The sequence below is a fragment of the Macaca fascicularis genome, chromosome 1 (assembly GCF_037993035.2).
Source record: "Macaca fascicularis isolate 582-1 chromosome 1, T2T-MFA8v1.1".
NCBI lineage: Eukaryota > Metazoa > Chordata > Mammalia > Primates > Cercopithecidae > Macaca > Macaca fascicularis.
In genome coordinates this window covers 30,833,866-30,852,775 of record NC_088375.1, presented here as the reverse complement: position 1 = coordinate 30,852,775, position 18,910 = coordinate 30,833,866, and the positions used below count along the sequence as shown (strand labels likewise).

The 18,910-nt window shown below is 37.5% G+C and overlaps 1 protein-coding gene across 12 annotated transcripts in view; it reads left to right on the top strand.

Moving 5' to 3' along the window:
- Positions 1 to 18,910, top strand: part of TNFSF4 (TNF superfamily member 4) — a 277,633-nt gene that overhangs the window by 215,254 nt on the left and 43,469 nt on the right. Inside the window, exon 1 of one of the 12 annotated variants that reach the window (XM_065527271.2) lies at positions 13,524 to 14,097. The exons of the other annotated variants lie outside the window; for them this stretch is intronic. The gene's annotated coding sequence lies outside the window, so the exon portion shown is untranslated. Of the gene's footprint in view, positions 1 to 13,523; positions 14,098 to 18,910 lie in introns of those variants that run through there. 12 annotated transcript variants of the gene reach the window in all.

Below are 18,910 nucleotides of genomic sequence, written 5' to 3'. Positions count from 1 at the left end.
ACATTTTGAGAAACGTTGTCAGACCATTTATGCATAATTTTAGTCTTTCTATTATATTAGTTATATTATTCTTTCTGGTGAGATTCCTAATGAACTTAGTCTCTCAATAGACATTTGATCTTAAAAACCTCAGATTTCACACTATTTATCTCCCTTCAATCCTCCAAAAAATATTTATTGGGATCTGTGTTAAGAAACCGGAGATACTGAAATGAATAAGTCAGTATGGCTGGTAGTTTTGTACATATAAGACGTGATTTTCTGTCTCTTAACCTCTATTTCTATGTTTTCTTTCAGTATAATCTTAAATTTACTGAAATTTGTTTCAGGGTGATGAGCTAAATTATAAGTTCAACTAAGAATTCACCAACATTTTATTACTGTGTTAAATGGTAAAATTAATGAAAACCTTTAAAAATTTTCATAGAACAAAGAACAAATAATCAAGTAGATTAAAATAAAGATCTCAATTTAGCCACTAGATGCCGTATATATAGGATAGTTAGCTACTGAATGGCTTCTCGGGTGCACTGACGAACAGGGAGTATGCACGGCACTGAATTTTCTTTGGAAAAATACACATTTGAAGATTTAGGAGTTTCAGGAGCATATATATTTTTAAATTTCAAGTTCAGGGGTACATGTGCAGAATGTACAGGTTTGTTACATAGGTTAACATGTGCCATGGGGTGAAATAGAACATACTATTCTTATGAGTTATCAGTATGACTACCATCGATACTGCCACAATCACCCAATATTTGTTAAGTGTTGAGTGTGTGCCAAGAACTATGGTTCGTGTTAATGATGCATTATCTCTTACTGCTCATGAAATCTGTGAAGCAGGTTCTATTATTATCTCCATTTTTACTAAGGCTTTAGGCAGATTTAATACTAAGTGTTGGTACTGAGTGTAGTATTGCTGCTAAAGGCAGGAAGCTTTGGTGTCCTGGCACATGAACTGTTAATATACTGTGTGCTTGGGAATTAGGTAGACTCAGGCTATTTTCCAGAAGTCATGAGTGCCCTGCCCACGTCCACCCACTGACTTCACAGCCCAGCTGAGTTTTGCCCTTTTCTTTTGTCCTCCCACCGTGTGGTGTACTGGGTGTGGCACTGCTGAAAGAATGACATCACAAGGAACAGAACACTTAGCTCTACCACGGTGCAGCTTTGTAAGGACACAAAGAGTATAGCTTGCCCTTGCTATGATATTGTAGAAATCGAATGGACAGTTTTATTTTTGGATAGTTCCCTGAAGCTTGCATTTTGTTCATATGAGAGATGTCCTCGGAGACTAACAAAGGTCTTTTCCCTGATATCTAGGTCAACTTTTCAGCATTCACAAGTCCTCTTATTGCTTTAAAATGTACCCCAATTTTGATATGTTCAAATCTGAGCTTACCTCTTTCTGCCTCTGCAAACCTGCTCACCCTCTAGTATTTCCCACCTTGAAGAATGGTCCTATCATGCATTCAGTTGTCCCAGCCAGAAACTCATCCTAAACTCTGGTCTTCTCCCTATCCCTCCCCCTTCTAATTAATTAAATCTTGTCAACTCTACTTTCTAAAAGATCATCCACTCTTTCCCCAACCTGCATGTTTACCTATCTTACCTTCTTTCCTTTAGTTGGTTACTCATTCATATTTTATTCATGTTGTTGTCAAAGTAAAACTTCTAAAACTTAAATTATTATGTCATGTTCTTACTTAAAATCCCATTGACAGCTTTCCATTGCTGTTAGCACAAGCTCCAAATTTGTAACATGACTTACAAGATGTTTCACGTGTCTGGCTCCCACCTGCCTCTCTTGTCTTGTCTCTGCCCACTTATAATCCCACCGTGATTCATTTTCTTTGGCATTTTGAAAAGGTCTCTCTCTCACGTGAAACTTTTCTTCTATTTTTTCTTTTTCTTTCTTCCTTCTTTCTTTTGTGAAACTTTTCTCCTTTTTCTCTTTCTTTCTTTCTTTTTCTTTCTTCTTTCTTTCTCTTTCTCTTTCTTTCTCTTCTTTCTTTTCTTTCTTTTCTCCTTCCTTCCTTCCTTCTTTCTTCCTTTTTTTTTTTTTGGACAGAGTCTCACTCTGTCGCTTAGGCTAGAGTATGGTGGTGCAATCTGGCTCACTGCAACCTCTGCCTCTCAGGTTCAAGCGATTCTCCTGCCTCAGCCTCCTGGGTAGCCAAGACTACTACGGGCATGTGCCACCAGGCCAGGCTAATATTTTTTGTATTTTTAGTAGAGACAGGGTTCGCCGTGTTAGCCAGGATGGTCTCGATGTCCTGACCTCCTGATCCACCCGCCTTGGCCTCCCAAAGTGCTGGGATTACAGGCGTGAGCCACCGTGCCTGGCCTGAAACTTTTCATATGCTGTTCTATCCATCTAGAATACTCACCCCTCAAGCCCTGCTCATCAGCTTAAATATTCATTTCTCCTGGAGACTTTCTATTATTCTTCTTTAAGTAAGCTATGAGGCTGTAAGGGCTTTGAACTTCTTTAATGTAACACTTGTTCACTTTATTATAAATTTTTGTTTAAAAGTCTATCATTTCTGTTGGCTTATAAACTTAGAGATGGCAGAGACCCTATCTAGGTATTCATAAATGTATCACAAAGCTTGGCACATAGTAGGGACAAATTAAATAGCTTTTTAATTAATTAATTATTTGAATGACTTAAGTAGGATCAAGTTTTTAAATAATCTTATACTTTCCTACGTCCCTGAAGACACGTAGACATGTAGCATTTTAATCTCTACCATATTTTCCCTGTTTTGATTATTTTAAAAAACGAAAAAATAAAACATGCCAAACTGGGTCAGAGATAACTGAAACTTTGTGTAGCTCTAGGTAAAACTGTGAAATAGAGAAAAGAAGAATTCCGTGGTCACTTTTGCCAACTGACTGAGGTTGAAGTTTCTCTCCTTTCTGCTCAATGCCCTCAGTTGAGAATCTTGGGTAGACCCAGTTCCCCCTAGAACTTATAATTTTTCCTATTAATCTTTTTTAAAAATCTCACTAAAATGCATCTCAGCTGTATCCTTTCTCTCCCTCCTCCTTCAGAACATACCCTGTATTCTGCTTTTCCATGGAGCCACAGGTTTGGAAGAAATCTCACACCATATCTAGTCTAACTCACCCTTCTATGCTTTAATTTCTCTTTTTCAGTTTTTATGTTAAGGGTTATCTAGTGCCAGATGCAGAGATACTCAGTGACAGGGAACTCCTTACCTCCAGAGACAGCCCATACAGGTAGTACTAATTGGTTCAGAAGCCCCTCTTAAAAGGGCACCCATCCCCAAGTGGGAGGACGTATTTGGCTTTATTGCCAATGTAAACTTCGATAGAGTTTATTCATCTTTTTCTGAGACAAGGTTTGGTAGGCGAGGAGAGGAGACAATATTTAAGGCATTAGATTCCCTGGGAAAAGAAGGAGGCACTATAGGAATAGAAAAAAAAAAAAGGTATAGAAATGAAGATCTAGCACTTATAGGCAAAGTGGAGAGACTGCCAAGTTTAGCAAGTTCTTGTCTTAGCTTGGGAATGTTTGAAAAGCGAAAGAGAGAATGCCTGGAAGACAGAAGACGCAGAGAGGCTATCACTAATAGGTTGTTTTGGTGGTGGTGTGTGTGGGACCAGGAAGGAATAGAGGTTGCAAGGTTGTATTATTATTTTTTGCACATACATTATCACAAGTAGCAATGATATCTGAGAGAAAAAAAGATTTTTACATCTAGTACTTCAGTATGTGTGTTAATGAAAAGGTATAAATATTTCACTCATCAATACTATTGCTGAATATATTCAACAAATTTATGTTCAGCATTTCTGAGGAAGTTCTTGTTAAAAACTTGTCATTTTGAAAATAGTATAGAGGTGTATATGTACCACGTTTTCTTTATCCAGTCTATCATTCATGGGCATTTAGGTTGGTTCCAAGTCTTTGCTATTGTAAATAGCTGCAATAAATATATGTGTGTATGTGTCTTTATAGTAGAATGATTTCTAATCCTTTGAGTATATACCCAGTAATGGGATTGCTGGGTCAAATGGTTGAACAATGAGAGCTCATGGACACAGGGAGGGGAACAACACACACTGGGACCTGTTGGGAGTTGGGGGTAAGGGGATGGAGAACATTAGGAAAAATACCTAATGCATATGGGGCTTAAAACCTAGGTGATGGGTTAATAGGTACAGCAAACCACCATGGCACATGTATCTCTATGTAACAAACCTGCACACCTATGTAACAAACCTGCACATTCTGCACATGTATCCCAGAACTTAAAGTAAAATTAAAAAAAAATAGATGTTTCTCAAAAAATTAAAAATAGGACTCTCCGAAATAAGATCCAGCAATTCCCCTACTCAGCATATATCCAATGGAAATGAAGTCAGTGTTTGAGGTTCCCATGTTTATTGCAACACTATACACAATAGCCAAGATATGAAATCAACCTAAGTGTCCATTGGTGGATGAATGGATAAAGAAAATGTAGTACAAAAACTCAATGGAATATTATTCAGCAACAAAATGAATACAATTCTATCATTCGTGGCAACATGGATGAACCTGGAAGACATTATGTTAAGTGAGATAAGCCAGGCACAGAAAGACAGATACCACATAATCTCACTCATATGCGGAATCTAAAAAAGTAGATCTCATAGAAGTACAGAGTAAAATATTGGTCAGTGGAGGGGAAGAGGAGAAAAAAGGGGGTCATAGTGAGATGTTGGTCAACAGGTTAAAAGTTACAGTTAGGTAGAAGGAATAGGTTCTGATGCTCTATTGCACAGTAGGGTGACTATGGTTAAAAATATTGTATATTTCAAAATAGCTAGAAGAGAGGATTTTGAATTTCCTCACCACAAACAAATGATAAACATATGCAGGAATGGATAAGCTAAATACCCTGACTTAATAATTATGCAATGTATACATGTATGGAAACATCACCCTGTACCCCATAAATATGTATAGTTATTATGTGTCAGGTAAAAGTGATACACAAAACAAAACAAAGCAAATAAAGAGTTTGTCATTTTGTTTGTAGTAACTGAATATTCTGAATGAGGAAGAAAGCAAGGGAACACAGAATAATCTCTATAAAAGCAAAGATTGTCTCAATGAGAAATTAAATATTCAGGAAAAATAAATAATAAATATACTATCAGCAACAGCAAAATGTTTTTTATCTATAAAACCACAGATGAATATCTTTATTGGTCACCTAGTCCAGTGGCTTTAAAACATTTTTAAAAGAAGGTAAATTCTACTTTTTGCTATTTTGAAGTGGAATATCATGCCAAAATCAAACAGAAAACAACTAAAAGAAAGCTGCTTTGAATGAAGTTGTGGTGGGACTCTCTAAGTTATGTTCACTTGTTACCTTTTCTCTTCTGTAGAAGTGAAAAATTTAGTTTGAAAACCACTGATCTAGTATAGCCCATACTAGTCATCATATAGATGAAGTTAAGACCACATTAGATAAAATTAAGATCTCATCAGATTTATCTATCAATGTCCTTCTAAAATAGCATGGGAAAGATCCAATTACATAGAAACAGAACTGAGAAGTAACACACTCTATAAGCATGCATTTCTTATAGACACACACACACACATACACAAGCACACAATCTGCAAAAAGATATTCAGATTATGCTATGCTACATAGTACAAAGTGACTTATTGTGTATGCATATCCAAATGTCATTTGTGTGGCTGCGACCCTAATGGAAAACTCCATGTGCTTCCCATAATTCTTTTTTAATTCGAGGGCTTATGTTTTAATAGTCGTCTCTGGCTCAAAGCTTTTGCTTAAATAGAATTAGCTGTATTTAGGGACTGTTGCACTGTCTAGCTGACACTTCCCTCATTTCTACCACATCATACCAGACATGGGACTCAGCCCTAAGACATAATACGTAATCTGTTTCATTTGGAATGTTGTTATTTGATTCTAGTCTTGTAACTCCTGAAACAATAGACTTAATTTTATTCAAATGCACTGTTTTCAGAGTTTATGTAAATTTTAACTCTTTGAATGCTTAATATTGATTCATCAATATGCAAACATTTACAAGATCAGGGGAAGAAAAAGTGGCTTTAAAGAGGCTGCTAAAAACCTTAGTGAACTGACATAATTTGGAAATTGCAAGAAGCTGCTCCTTGTTCTGGAAAACTCCTTGCAATGATTTATCAAGATACACATTTCCTAGCCTACTCTAAGGAGACAGAGCAATGATTAAAATGGTTGTGAAGTAGACGGGGACAAAACTGAAAGCAGTGACATAAAAAGGGGGACTGCAAAATAGCCTCACCACAAACCCATGATATGGGGAAGACATGGATACGAGAATGGGCAGGTTTTAGTGTATCCTGGGACTCAGGATCAAAGGAGAGAAGAAGCAGAGGTGCCACCATTGTGTGTTGATGAGTAGGCGTGAGCAGATAGTGGAGAGGACATATGGCAGGGGGTGATGATATAAAGGTGGAAGGGCTAAGGTTTTTGTCAGGGGGAAGTTGTGATTAACTTTTTCATGTTTTGTTTTGGGGATAGCTAGATGCCTGTTTTTATTCTTGCCAAAATTGGACCAACAGGTTCATATATCCACTGCAATAACAGACCAATTACACTGAGACAGCAGGGTTTGCAGTAGAGAAAGAATTTAGTAATCACAGGGTGCTGAGTGAGGAGATGGGAAGAGACCCTCAAATCCACTTGCCCCAGGAGTTCTGGGCTGAGGCTCTTAAGAGGACTGTGGAGGGTAAGGGGCTGGAAAATGGGGTTATTGATTGGTTGGGATAAGGGGGATGAAATAATCGGGATGTGGAAACTGCATTCTTTGGTGAGTTGGCTTCTGTGGGGTCTTTCAGATCAGCTGAGTCAGTAGTTTCATTGATGTGTAGGACATGGAAAAATATCTCAAATGGAACTTAACAATTCACAGTGCTTAAGTTGTTGTCTATAGAGTAGTTAAGGGGAACCACCATCTTGTGAGAGGTCTATGTGATCCTGGGGTGGTAGGTATTAAGCAACTATGAGGATGCAGGTCAGAGAGCAAGCTGACCTCATGATTAATGTGGAATGTGCCACAAGCTTGGTTTATTTTTGTTCTCCCCTCCCCACTTCTTACCTGGTTAATTTCATAAAGCTTGAGATAGAATGAAATAGAATTTCATAAAGTTTGAAATAGAAACTGTTTCAAACTTAGGGATCTGTCTTAGCTTTCTACTATAACAAAGTACCACAAAATTAGTGGCTTAAAACAACAAAAATTTATTATTTTACAGTTTTGTAGATTGGAAGTCCATGAGTCTCACAGCGGGGCTGCATTCCTTTGGTACACTGCAGGGGACACTCTGCTTTCCTGCCTTTGCCAGTCTCTACAGCCTGCTCAATGTTCAGTGGCTCTTGGTTCCTCCCTCCATCTTCAAAAATGACATTACTCCATCTCTCTCTGACTATTTGCCCGTTGTCACATCTACCTCAGGAAAGGTCCCCTGCTTTTAGGGCCTCATGTGATTTGATTGGGTCCACCTGGATAATCCCCCCTAATCTTTAAAGTTCCTGAATTTAATCATGTTTGCAAAATCCCTTGACCATGTGAGGTGTCATACTCATAGGTCATTATTCTGCCTACCACAGGAGAATGAATTCCTTCTCTGGTCTCAGTGCTACTCTAATTCTTTTACTCAAAGCAAAATGAACCTACTAGTAGTCAGATAATTCTGTTCTCTGTCTATTTCCTATAAAACTGATTGTCAAGCAATATCCTATTATTTTCTGTTTCCTCTGTCCTACCTAAAGAAGGGAGTCTCTAAATATCTGAATGGTTTGGGGCCCCATACTGGCTCAGTTTCTTGGTGTGAGGGTGGATTAAAAAGCAGGAATACTTGTGGCTAGAAAGCAGGCTTCTGTCATAACCAGATGATCATTTTAAAAGGGGAATGAGTATTTTGACCACTCTGACTTTATCCTTAGGGAAAATACTTTGGCCTGGAGTGCTATCCACTTATAACACTTTAATCTCACTCTTCAGACTGGGAGGGGCACATTTTTCTTCCATATATTTCAAGTCAAGTAAGCATGATTAATAGAAAAAATGGACTTCTCATTGTGAAACTGTAAGCGTTACATACTGTGAGACCTAAAATTCCAAGTGCTTCTTTGACATCTTCGAGACTTGCAGGCCCCCAAAGACCTGGCTGTAAGTTTCTCTACTCTTGTCAGATGCCACTTGCTCTTAACAGAGTCTCACGCAATGCAAAAGGCTATCCACTTTGGGAGTTCCCCTATCAGCCAGGCCAACTTCACCCTACCTGGTCTTCCACCTAATGGGTTTCACCTTCCTGTCAGCCCATGAAATTATTCAAGCAAGCAAATCACATCCTCCCATGGGAAACAAGGGTTACCCCATTCTCTTGTCACTTCCAAGCCTGACTCCCATAGCCTCTGCTGGTTCACTCTGTTGTCCCTGTGTGGTCCCTCATGGCGTGTGTATACTCATTTTCTTGGCCTATAAGTACATGTGATGAATAAACTGTTGCCAGTCTCATCTGGGCAGTGTCAGACATCACGTGCTCAGCCATCCTGTACTCTTTATAAGGTGCAGACTTTCTCTTTTACTAATGCTGTGAATAGAGAGTAATCAGAACACATGATTACTTTCCAAATGTATGATCTATCTTCTGGATAAAAGATACATGGATGCTTCTAGTCCCTTGCTAAGAACTGCAGGCACAGTCTTCCTCATGCAAAAGGAAAAGAAGTCAATACATATTCAGATCAGGGGGTCACAGGAATTTTCTAGGGAATTCCAGTAACACTGATGAAATGTGGCAGAGGACAGAGAATAACGAAATTGGTTTCACAGGCAGCTCAGTAGCTTCACTGGGTATAAAATGATCTTCTAACACTACATTAATAGTCTCTGGAATGTGTTGGGGTGGGGGAGAGGTTCTTGGTAAGAGTAGGCTCCATTCTATTTCACTTTCCCAACAAAGTTTTTTCTTGACTCTTGTAGAAATAGGAAGTATCTGTGTAACAGAGAGGTCTAAATCTAGAAGAGATAGATGGCTAGAAGGTAAAAGGAACTCCTACAAATCAAGAAAAGATGGTAAATTCAATAGAAAAAATAGGCAAAGGATATAGCTAGACAATTGGCAGAAAGAGAAATCCTGATGGCTAGTAAATACTGAAGAGATGCTAAATCTTAATAGCAATCAAGGAAATCCTGTTCAAAATAGCAATACTACTTTACACTCATCATTTGGCAAACATGAGAAAGTCAGATAATATCAAGTGCTGATGAGGATGGGGGACTGGGTTCCTCATGCTCTGCTAGGGACAGTGTGAACAGGTACAGCTATTCTTCAGTGCACCCTGAGATAATTTTTGAAATTAGGCATACTTGTTCTCATGACTAGTACCTTTGTTACTAGGACTATATCCCAAGGAAGTCATCAAGGAAATGTTTATGAGGGTATTCAGCCAAGTGTTAATTGTGGTAGCAAAGAATTGGAAGCAAACTAGTTGACCATTGATTGCCAAGGCAATATATAAAGTGTGATTGTATGATCAGATTCTCAGTATCAGTTAAAAATAATAATTTAAGTTTACATTTAGCAACATGGATAAACCTCAGAAATATAATATTGAATAAAAATAACTTGAGAAACAGGATAACACTTAGATATAATCGCTTTTATTTAAATTGAAACTCCAACATGAAACATGCCATATATTTTAAGAATATCTCTAAGTAGATATTTGAAAGGTGGATTGGAAAGAGAATGTCTATGGAGGGGAAAAGGGAAGTGTGATTATAGATAGGAAATAAAGATAAAAATATAATAAAGTAAGATATAATCAACAAGAGGCCCTACCTTGACTGATAATGATAGTGTGCCACAAAATGGGGTTTGATTTAACTCAATTCTGTGTACTTATTCTTAAGAAATAAAAAAGGTAGGGAGGAAGGAATGAGGAAGGAAAGAAAGAAGGAAGGAAGCTGGTTGTTGAATGTGGTGACCAGGTAGTAGGAAACTGACTTTTGGAGGTTGACTCAACCACTGAGCCAATTCTCTTTTTTCTTTTCTTTTTTTGAGACAGAGTCGTGCTCTGTCACCTAGGCTAGAGTACAGTGGCGTGATGTCTGCTCACTGCAGCCTTCACCTCCAAGTTCAAGTGATTCTCCTGCCTCAGCCTCCCAAGTAGCTGGGATTACAGGCATGTGCCACTACGCCTGGCTAATTTTTTGTGGTTTTAGTAGAGATGAGGTTTTGCCATGTTGGCCAGGCTAGTCTCAAACTCCTGGCCTCAAGTGATCTGCCCACTTCAGCCTCCCAAAGTGCTGGGATTATAGGTGTGAGCCACCGTGCCCGGTCCCACTGAGCCAGTTCTCTTATTGTCACTTTGGACTTCTCCCAGTGAGGACAAATAGGCATGGAAGACATCATGATTTAGCAGAAAGAAACTTGGAGTGGAAGACAAGAGACCTGTACCTTTCTTTCAGCTCTGTTCCAAGATGCTTGATCACAGACATCTCTTCTGTTAGATGAGGATAACAGTATCTGCTCTACCTGCCCTGGAGGGTCTTTGCAAGAATGAAGTTAGGGGGAAAAAAGTGACAGAAAATGTTGAAAACTTTTCATAAATATCAGAGGCCTTATTTGTTGTGACACTGTGGGTGGACAGATGATTTCAGCTGAGAGAAGAACTAAGATTCCTATGTCCTGCATTTATCCGGGTCTTGGTTACCCTGAAAGACTGAGAGGGCAAAACCCAAATATATAGGGAGTTTTTCTTAACTGTCCTCTCCCCGTGGCTTATTTACTTCCTTCTGAAAGTTCAAAATTGATGCTATTAATTTGGGGTGTCAGCAGTTATGAATAGATCTTTGGGCTAGCAGATTTTTGTTCCTGCTCTGGAGGGCAGGCATAGCTGTGATGTGAATTGGACATGTTAAATACTGGAGTGGATTGCCGAAAGAAGGAAGAAAGGAAAAGCTGCATTTCTTGAGTGCCAAGAATGCATATTTGAGGCATCATTTAATTATACAGTAGTTCATTGAGGTGGCAATCACCATCAACATCTTGGAGATAACAGGCTCAGGGAAGTTTAACATGTTCTCAGTGACAGAAGATCACACACACAAAGTGGCAGAATTGGAGTTTAAATTTGAATGATGTCAAAGCCCATTATTTTGTTCTATATCCCCCTAAGGTCTTAGGGCTCATCTAATATCCTTTCTTTTTTGCCTCTAAAACGTCTCCCTGCATTTTCAGGTGAGAAAACTGAGTTCAGTCCACAATGACTGAACAAATCTACAATCCCACCAGTAGTGTATAAGCATTCCCTTTTCTCTACTATCTCATGAGCATCTGTTATTTTTTGACTTTTTAATAATAGCCATTCTGACTGCTGTAACATGGGATCTTATTGTGGTTTTGATTTTTATTTCTCTAATGATTAGTGATATTGAATATTTTTCATGTTTCTTGGCCGCATGTATGTCTTCTTTTGAAAAGTATCTGTTCATGTCCTTTGCCCACTTTTTAAAGTGGTTGTTTTTGTTTTGCTTGTATGTTTGTTTAAGTTCCTTGTACATTTTGGATATTAGACATTTGTCAGATGTAGAGTTTGCAGATATTTTTCTCCCATTCTGTAGGTTGCCTGTTTACTCTGACAGTTTCTTTTGTTGTGAAGAAGCTCGTTAGTTCAAGAGCTTCTTTAGGGTCCCATTTGCCAATTTTTGCTTTATTGCAATTGCTTTTGGCATTTTTGTTGTGAAATATTTGCAATTTTCTATGTCCAGCATGGTATTGCCTAGGTTATCTTCCAGGATTTTTAAATTTTTAGGTTTTGCATTTAGGTCTTTAATTTATCTTGAGTTGATTTTTCTTACGGTGTAAGGAGGAGTTCCATTTTCAGTCTTCTGCATATGGCTAGGTTGTTATCCCAGCACCATTTATTGAATAGGAAGTCCTTTTACCATTGCTTGTTTTTGTCAACTTTGTCAAAGATCATATGGTTGTAAGTGTGTAGCTTTATTTCTGGGCTCGCTATGCTGTTCCATTGTTCTATGTGTCTGTTTTTATACCACTACTATGCTGTTTTGGTAGCCTTGTAGTATAGTTTGAAGTTGGGCAATGTGATTACTCTAGCTTTGTTCTTTTTGCTTAGGATTGCCTTAGCTATCGTGACTCATTTTTGGTTCCATATGAATTTTAGAGTAGTTTTCTCTAGTTCCGTGAAGAATGTCATTGATAGTTTGATAGGAAAAGCATTGAATCTGTAAATTGCTTTGGGAAGTATGGCCATTTTAATGATGTTGATTCTTCCTATCAATGATCATGAAATATTCTTCCATTTGTTTGTGTCATTTCTGATTTCTTTGAGCAACGTTTTGTAATTTTCATTGTAGAGGTGTTTCACTTCTCTGATTAGCTGTATTACTAGGCATTTTATTCTTTTTGTGGCAATTGTGAATGGGATTACATTCCTGAGTTGGCTCTCGGCTTGGATGCTATTAGTATATAGGAATGATACTGATTTTTGTATATTGATTTTGTATCCTAAAACTTTGCTGAACTTGCTTTTCAGCCCAGGGAGCTTTTGGGCCGAGACTATGGGATTTTCTAGATATAGAATCATGTCATCTGCAAGCAGGGATAGTTTGACTTCCTCTTCCTATTTGCATGCCTTTTGTTTCTTTCTCTGGCCTGATTGCTCTGGCCTAGGCTTACAACACTATGTTCAATAGGAGTGGTGAGAGTGGACACTTATTCTGGATTTCAAGGGAGATGCTTCCAGTTTTTGCCTATTCAGTATGATGTTGGCTATTCAGTATGATGTTTGTCATATATGGCTCCTATTATTTTAAAGTATGTTCCTTGGATGTTGAATTTTATCAAAAGCCTTTTCTTCATCCATTGAGATAATCATGTAGTTTTTGTCCTTAGTTCTGTTTATGTGATGAATCACATTTACTGATTTGCATATTGTATTAGTCTGTTCTAACGCTGCTAATAAAGACATAGCAGAGACTGGGTAATTTATAAAGGAGAGGTTTAATGAACTCACAGTTCCACATGGCTGGGGAGGTCTCACAGTCATGGTGGAAAGCGAAGGAGGAACAAAGGCACATCTTACATGACAGCAGGCAAGACAGCTTGGGCTAGACAACTTCCGTTTATAAAACCATCAGCTCTCATGAGACTTATTTACTACCACGAGAACAGTATGGGGGAAATCACCCCCATGACTCAATTATGTCCATCTGGTTCCGCCCTTGACACATGGGTATTATTACAATTCAAGGTGAGTTTTAGTGGGGGACACAGCCCAACCATATCATGTATGTTGAATGAACCTTGCATCCAAGTGATATCAAACCTCTTCCTAATTCCCTTTTCCTCCTACCCTTCCCAGTCTCTAATATCCTCCATTTATTCTATTTTGTACTTCTATGAGATCAACTTTTTTTAGCTTCCACATGTGGGTAAAAATATCTGGTGTTTAGTTTTTTGTTCCTGGCTACTTTCACTTAATATTATGTTCTCCTGTTCCATCCATGGTGCTGCAAATGGCAGGATTTTATTGGTTTTATGGCTAGATAATAGCCCAGTGTGTATGTATACCATATTTTCTCCATCCATTCATCTGCTGTTGGAGACCTCGGTTGATTCCATATATTGGCTATTGTGAATAAATAATAAACATGGGGGTAGCACAATAAACATGGGGGTACACATGCAAAACATTTCTTAACATCTTTTTTTCTAGCTCTTCTACCCCTTATTTTATCACTGAGCCCTGCACCATATCTTCTTTTTTTTTTTTTTTTTTGAAATAACTGATGCTTGCTTCACAGGAAGCTCCAGAAAACACTGTGCCTTGGATTTCCTAGGCACTTAACTTACAAATATAAGGGAACCAAGGATCAGAAGCTGGATTTGAAGACATTGCAAGGAAGGTGTTTCCTAGAGTAATCTATAGATGGAATTGATTCTATAGGAAGGTGATGAACCCTGACCATTGAGTGTTGAAGCTGAGATGAGGAGACTACTGACAGAAATACTCAAAAGTAACTAAAACACACAGGGGCTGGGGATGGATGGTTAGTCAGATTATTGACTCGAATGGCTTGTAATTAGTTTCTGATCTGAATTTAAATTACTTAGGAAAGGAATGGCTTTTCAGCATAAAAATATATGCATCAATAGCACCTACCAGTCCCAACAAATGATTCTATATTTTATGTAAATCTTGTTTCCTCTTAAGGGGCTTGAAGGCGCTATCAAGCAATGGATGATTGTTCTCTTCTCTGTGCCTTGAGGCTGTAGACTTTGCTATATTAGAAAAGGTCTGAAGTTATCCATCCCATCCTTCTTCCTCCCCACATGCCAGTTCAGTCTCTTCTTTCAGGATCACATGACATTCCATTAATTATCTGTACCATTGACAGATAATTAAGACTGATGATAGCAAAGGATGAAAAAAACTCAAGACTTTTAATGGATTAGGTGGCAACAAGAAGAAGAAAACTCAGTGAAAATTGACAAAGGATATTTTGTAAGACAGTATTGCTGCGATAAAGCTTAGAGGTCTATGGTTTTCTGATATCCTTCTATTATGGATAAGGCAAGAGAAGGATAGGGAGGTTAGGTCACTTGTCCAGGTAATCAGTAGCAGAGTTGGGCTGGAACCCAGATGCCTAAGTGTTTGTGCTCTAACCTCCTACACTTCACTTGCCTCCAAATACAAATTGGTTCCAACCAGTTTCGGAGTTTACAAGCTCAACAGATGGAAAGTATTAATCATTCTGGTTTCAGATTCTTGGCTGTTTTCTGGAGGTTAAGTAGCTTTCTAACTCTAGTTATAAACATCTCTTAACCTTTGTCATAATAACACTTTAATAAAAATAAAGACATTGGAAGACTTTTTTTTTCTTGTTTGCTAAGTTAGGTGACCTCTTCACACATTTCTTTTTTCTAGGCCTAAAATTATAGTATAGAAAATATTTAATAAAGAAGACATATACCAATATGAGAAGTGTATACAAAATAAAAATAGGACAAAAAGCTAGAAACACGTTAATATCCTTGTCAAAATTAGTATCACATCAAAGACTGATAGTCTGAAAGTGCCAACACTAGTCAGTAAATGTGAAAAGATGAAGTAGCGCTATAAATATGGCCTGAAAGTGTGGTCAAAAATAAATTTAATAATTTAAAGAGTATGCTTTAAAATTTTACTTTCAATTTTTAGACACAGTCAATCTTCTAAGCAACTTGGTTTGTTCTATAGTAAAAAACTTTGCAAGATTTAAAATAATTAAACATTTAATACTAAATCAGTTTTATGGAAAGATTAAACATTTAGTGTGTATTAAACTATCATTCCCATCTAGCTTATTCTGGGTAGAATCACAGTAGATTTATTGTATAAACCTAGTTCCTAGGAATGAGCGAAATTTTTGTCTAGTGGGCTTCTAACAACTTGATGGTCCGGGTTGCATTTTGATGGGGCTCTCTAAGAACAAGCACAGTCATTAATTTCTTCCCTTCCTTCTTTTCCTTTCCCTCTAATGTCCCTTCCTCATTTTCTTACCTGTCCATTCTCTCTCACATCTCTCTTCCCCCCTTCCTTCCCGCCACCTTCTTTTTCACATCCCTCATTCCACACCCTATGCCACTCTTCCTTCTCATTTTCATAATTTTCTCATTGCCTCTCTTTGTTCCTTTTTCTTTCCTTTTATTGGTTCAAGTGAAGTTGAAAAAAATTATAGAAATAAACAACAGTCTTAATATTTTTGAAAACCACATGGATAATCCTTTCAATTTAAAATACACAGTAATTTTTATTAGAGATGGACATGATCTTAGATATAATTTGTAGTATATTGCATTGGTGGCCCTGGTTTTTCCCTGAAACCACATTCTTAGGGAAATTCTACTCTGTGAAAAGGTGGAACTACTTGGAAGGATATTTCCCCCCTTTGACTTTGCTTTGACCATGTGATTTTTTTTTTAATTTAATTTTTAGTTTTTGGTATTGCATGATGCAATGGGTAAATGTTTGGAAGACCTGGATAACTCAGTGAACCAACATTTTAAAAATGACCAATGTATTATGCTACAAATTTATGTATGGATAAAAGATCCTTTCAAAATGCAAGATATTAATGGATCTTATTGTGATAGTATCATAAGTTCATTGACATGATTTTAGATTCTACCTGGCAACTAACCTTTAAGAAACTACTTGTTGAGTTTTAGCGTGTAATCAAATGATAATATCCAAATTATCTGAAAAGAATATTAAAGTACTTCCCTCATTTCTAACTACACATCTGTAGTCAGTCATAGTATTTTTTTCATACACATCAGCCAAAACAGCATGTCACAACAGATTGAATGCAGCAGACATGTGAATCGAGTTGTCTTTTATTAAGCTAGATTTTTAAAAAATCTAAGTGAAAAACTCTACTCATCAAATTTTTAGAAAACAGCCGGGCGCGGTGGCGGGTGCCTGTAGTCCCAGCTACTCAGGAGGCTGAGGCAGGAGAATGGCGGGAACCCGGGAGGCGGAGCTTGCAGTGAGCCGAGATCGCGCCACTGCACTCCAGCCTGGGCAACAGCGTGAGACTCCGTCTCAAAAAAAAAAAAAAAAAAAAAAAAAAAAAAATTTATTTACATTAACATGTAATAAAGTTTATTTTTTAAATGAATATTTTTAAAATTCTGTTTTAATTTTTGCTGTGGTAAATATCAATAGATATAACACATATAAATAAAAGCTCTTAAGAGTTATCAATAATTTTTAAGAGTATAAAGAAGTCCTGAGATTAAAAAAGAAGTTTGGGAATTGCTGGTCTACAAACAACTCTATACTATAGGTAACATTATATTTCCATCTTATAGATGATGGAACATAGGCTTAGAAAGCTTAAGTAACTTACCCAAAGTCAAATAAGCTTGTGCATTGTAAAGTTAAGAATCAAACCCCAGCAGACTGATTTCAGGACTTCCATTTCTTGCCACTATACTCGAAATACCTCCCAGTATTTAGAAAGCACAGAAAAAACCAAGACAGTTTCCACTTAGAACAGACTTTCTACAAAGGTTCATATCCTCTAAGTTCATTTTTTATTCTGCTGACCCTAGTTTCTTCTCAGTTCTGAAGACGTGAGTCAGTTTATATGCAGAGCTGTATTAAAGTCAGATGAGATGCAACCCAAAGGAAAGAACTGTGGAGAGAGAAGTATTTTAGACCCATTTGTGTATGTCTTTTCATTTACTGTAAGTATGACAAGGAGAGGAGATCTGAGGCAGAACTTAGGGGGTTGGGGAAGGTTGGCTCAGTTGGCCAGGGTAGGTGGCAGGAAGATCCAACTCAAGGATTGGGGTTTTCCCTGCTCCACGTCTTTAGGTCAGGAATATCCCAAAGATGGCACTTCTGCATCTTACTCCATGGCAGACACTAACAAGCAGTTATAACTCTCTTTCTCACTGGGATCACAGGCAGCCTCAGTGTCCTTCTCAAAGCTGGGTCCAATATAGGCACTCTGCATTAAGGACGTGACATATATAATAAAACATGATCACCATTTTGGCTTTAGGTTGTACCTGCAACCCTATCTATGCAGCTGGTGTATCTCAGCCAAGCACAGAGCCCATCATAAGGCTGTGTGTAACCCATTCCCAGTACTGGAAAGACAATTCCGGGCGTGCCTGTGGAGTTTTCACTGGTTGCATTAAATTAGGAAAGATTTGCATAATTTTCCTCCTATACATATGGAATTGAAGCTTTTTTGTTGTTCATGTCCCCGTAGGCAGAACGTGTAGTAGTTAATAACATGGGCTCTGGAGTCAGATTATCTGGGTTTGACTTTGCAGTGGTATTGTAAGGATTAGATGACTTTATATAAGAAAAACACATTTCACAGTACCCAGCATAATGTTCATATTAGCTATTATTATTAGTGGCTAATACAGCTATTATTATTATTACACTGTGGCAGATTCCTTATTTAGAAAAATATCAATAATTTAAAACAAGGAATTGCAGATTGCCAGTTCCAGAGACAGGGAGGTTAGTTATTGATGGTTATTCTCTTATTGAAAATAACCAGAAGAAATGGATAGAATATGAAGAATATTTTTTAAAGTCCATCTTTGTGTCAGCAAGAGAGGAAGGCATCCACAGAGGTTAAAAACTAAGTGAAAGTGGGCACCTCAAAGGCAAATGAGCATCAAAGAAAATTTCATCTAAGAGTATCTGACAAACCTTGATAGCCTTGAAATTTTGTTCTGATGGATGTACAGGACTTAGAAGACAAGGGATAAAGCCTAGGGTTTGTCTAAGGTGGGGATCTAATAAGAGACCCACAAATAAAATTTGGATACCAGAGAGCTATGTCCTCAGTTTAAGGTTAAACTAAAAACAAATCTGTCCCGTAGAATTAGAAAACAGGGAAACTCATCTGGCTTTACCTCAGTGTTGGGGGAAAGAAGAAAAATTCATCCTGATAATTTATAACTAGACCAGTCTTCTCAGGGATTTGTGGATGAATGGAAAGTCTGAGATGCAAGAAGAAATGATGATCAAATATGTAATCAAATATAAGTAAACACTGAGAATATAAAATAACAATAATTATAATGCTCAATTGGTGGAAAAAATCAAAATAAGAGAGAACCAAAATACTATGCAGCTAAAATATTTAAATTCATGGAGTGGCATTAATTAGATTTAAACATTCTAAGGTCTTTATAGTGTTTGAGAGAAGGGTAAAAATATTTATGAAATTTAGAGCTTGTTAAGTATGTCTGTAAAAAACAAATACACACACACACAAAAACTAGGTTCACCCCTAAAAGAATAGACTAGATGTT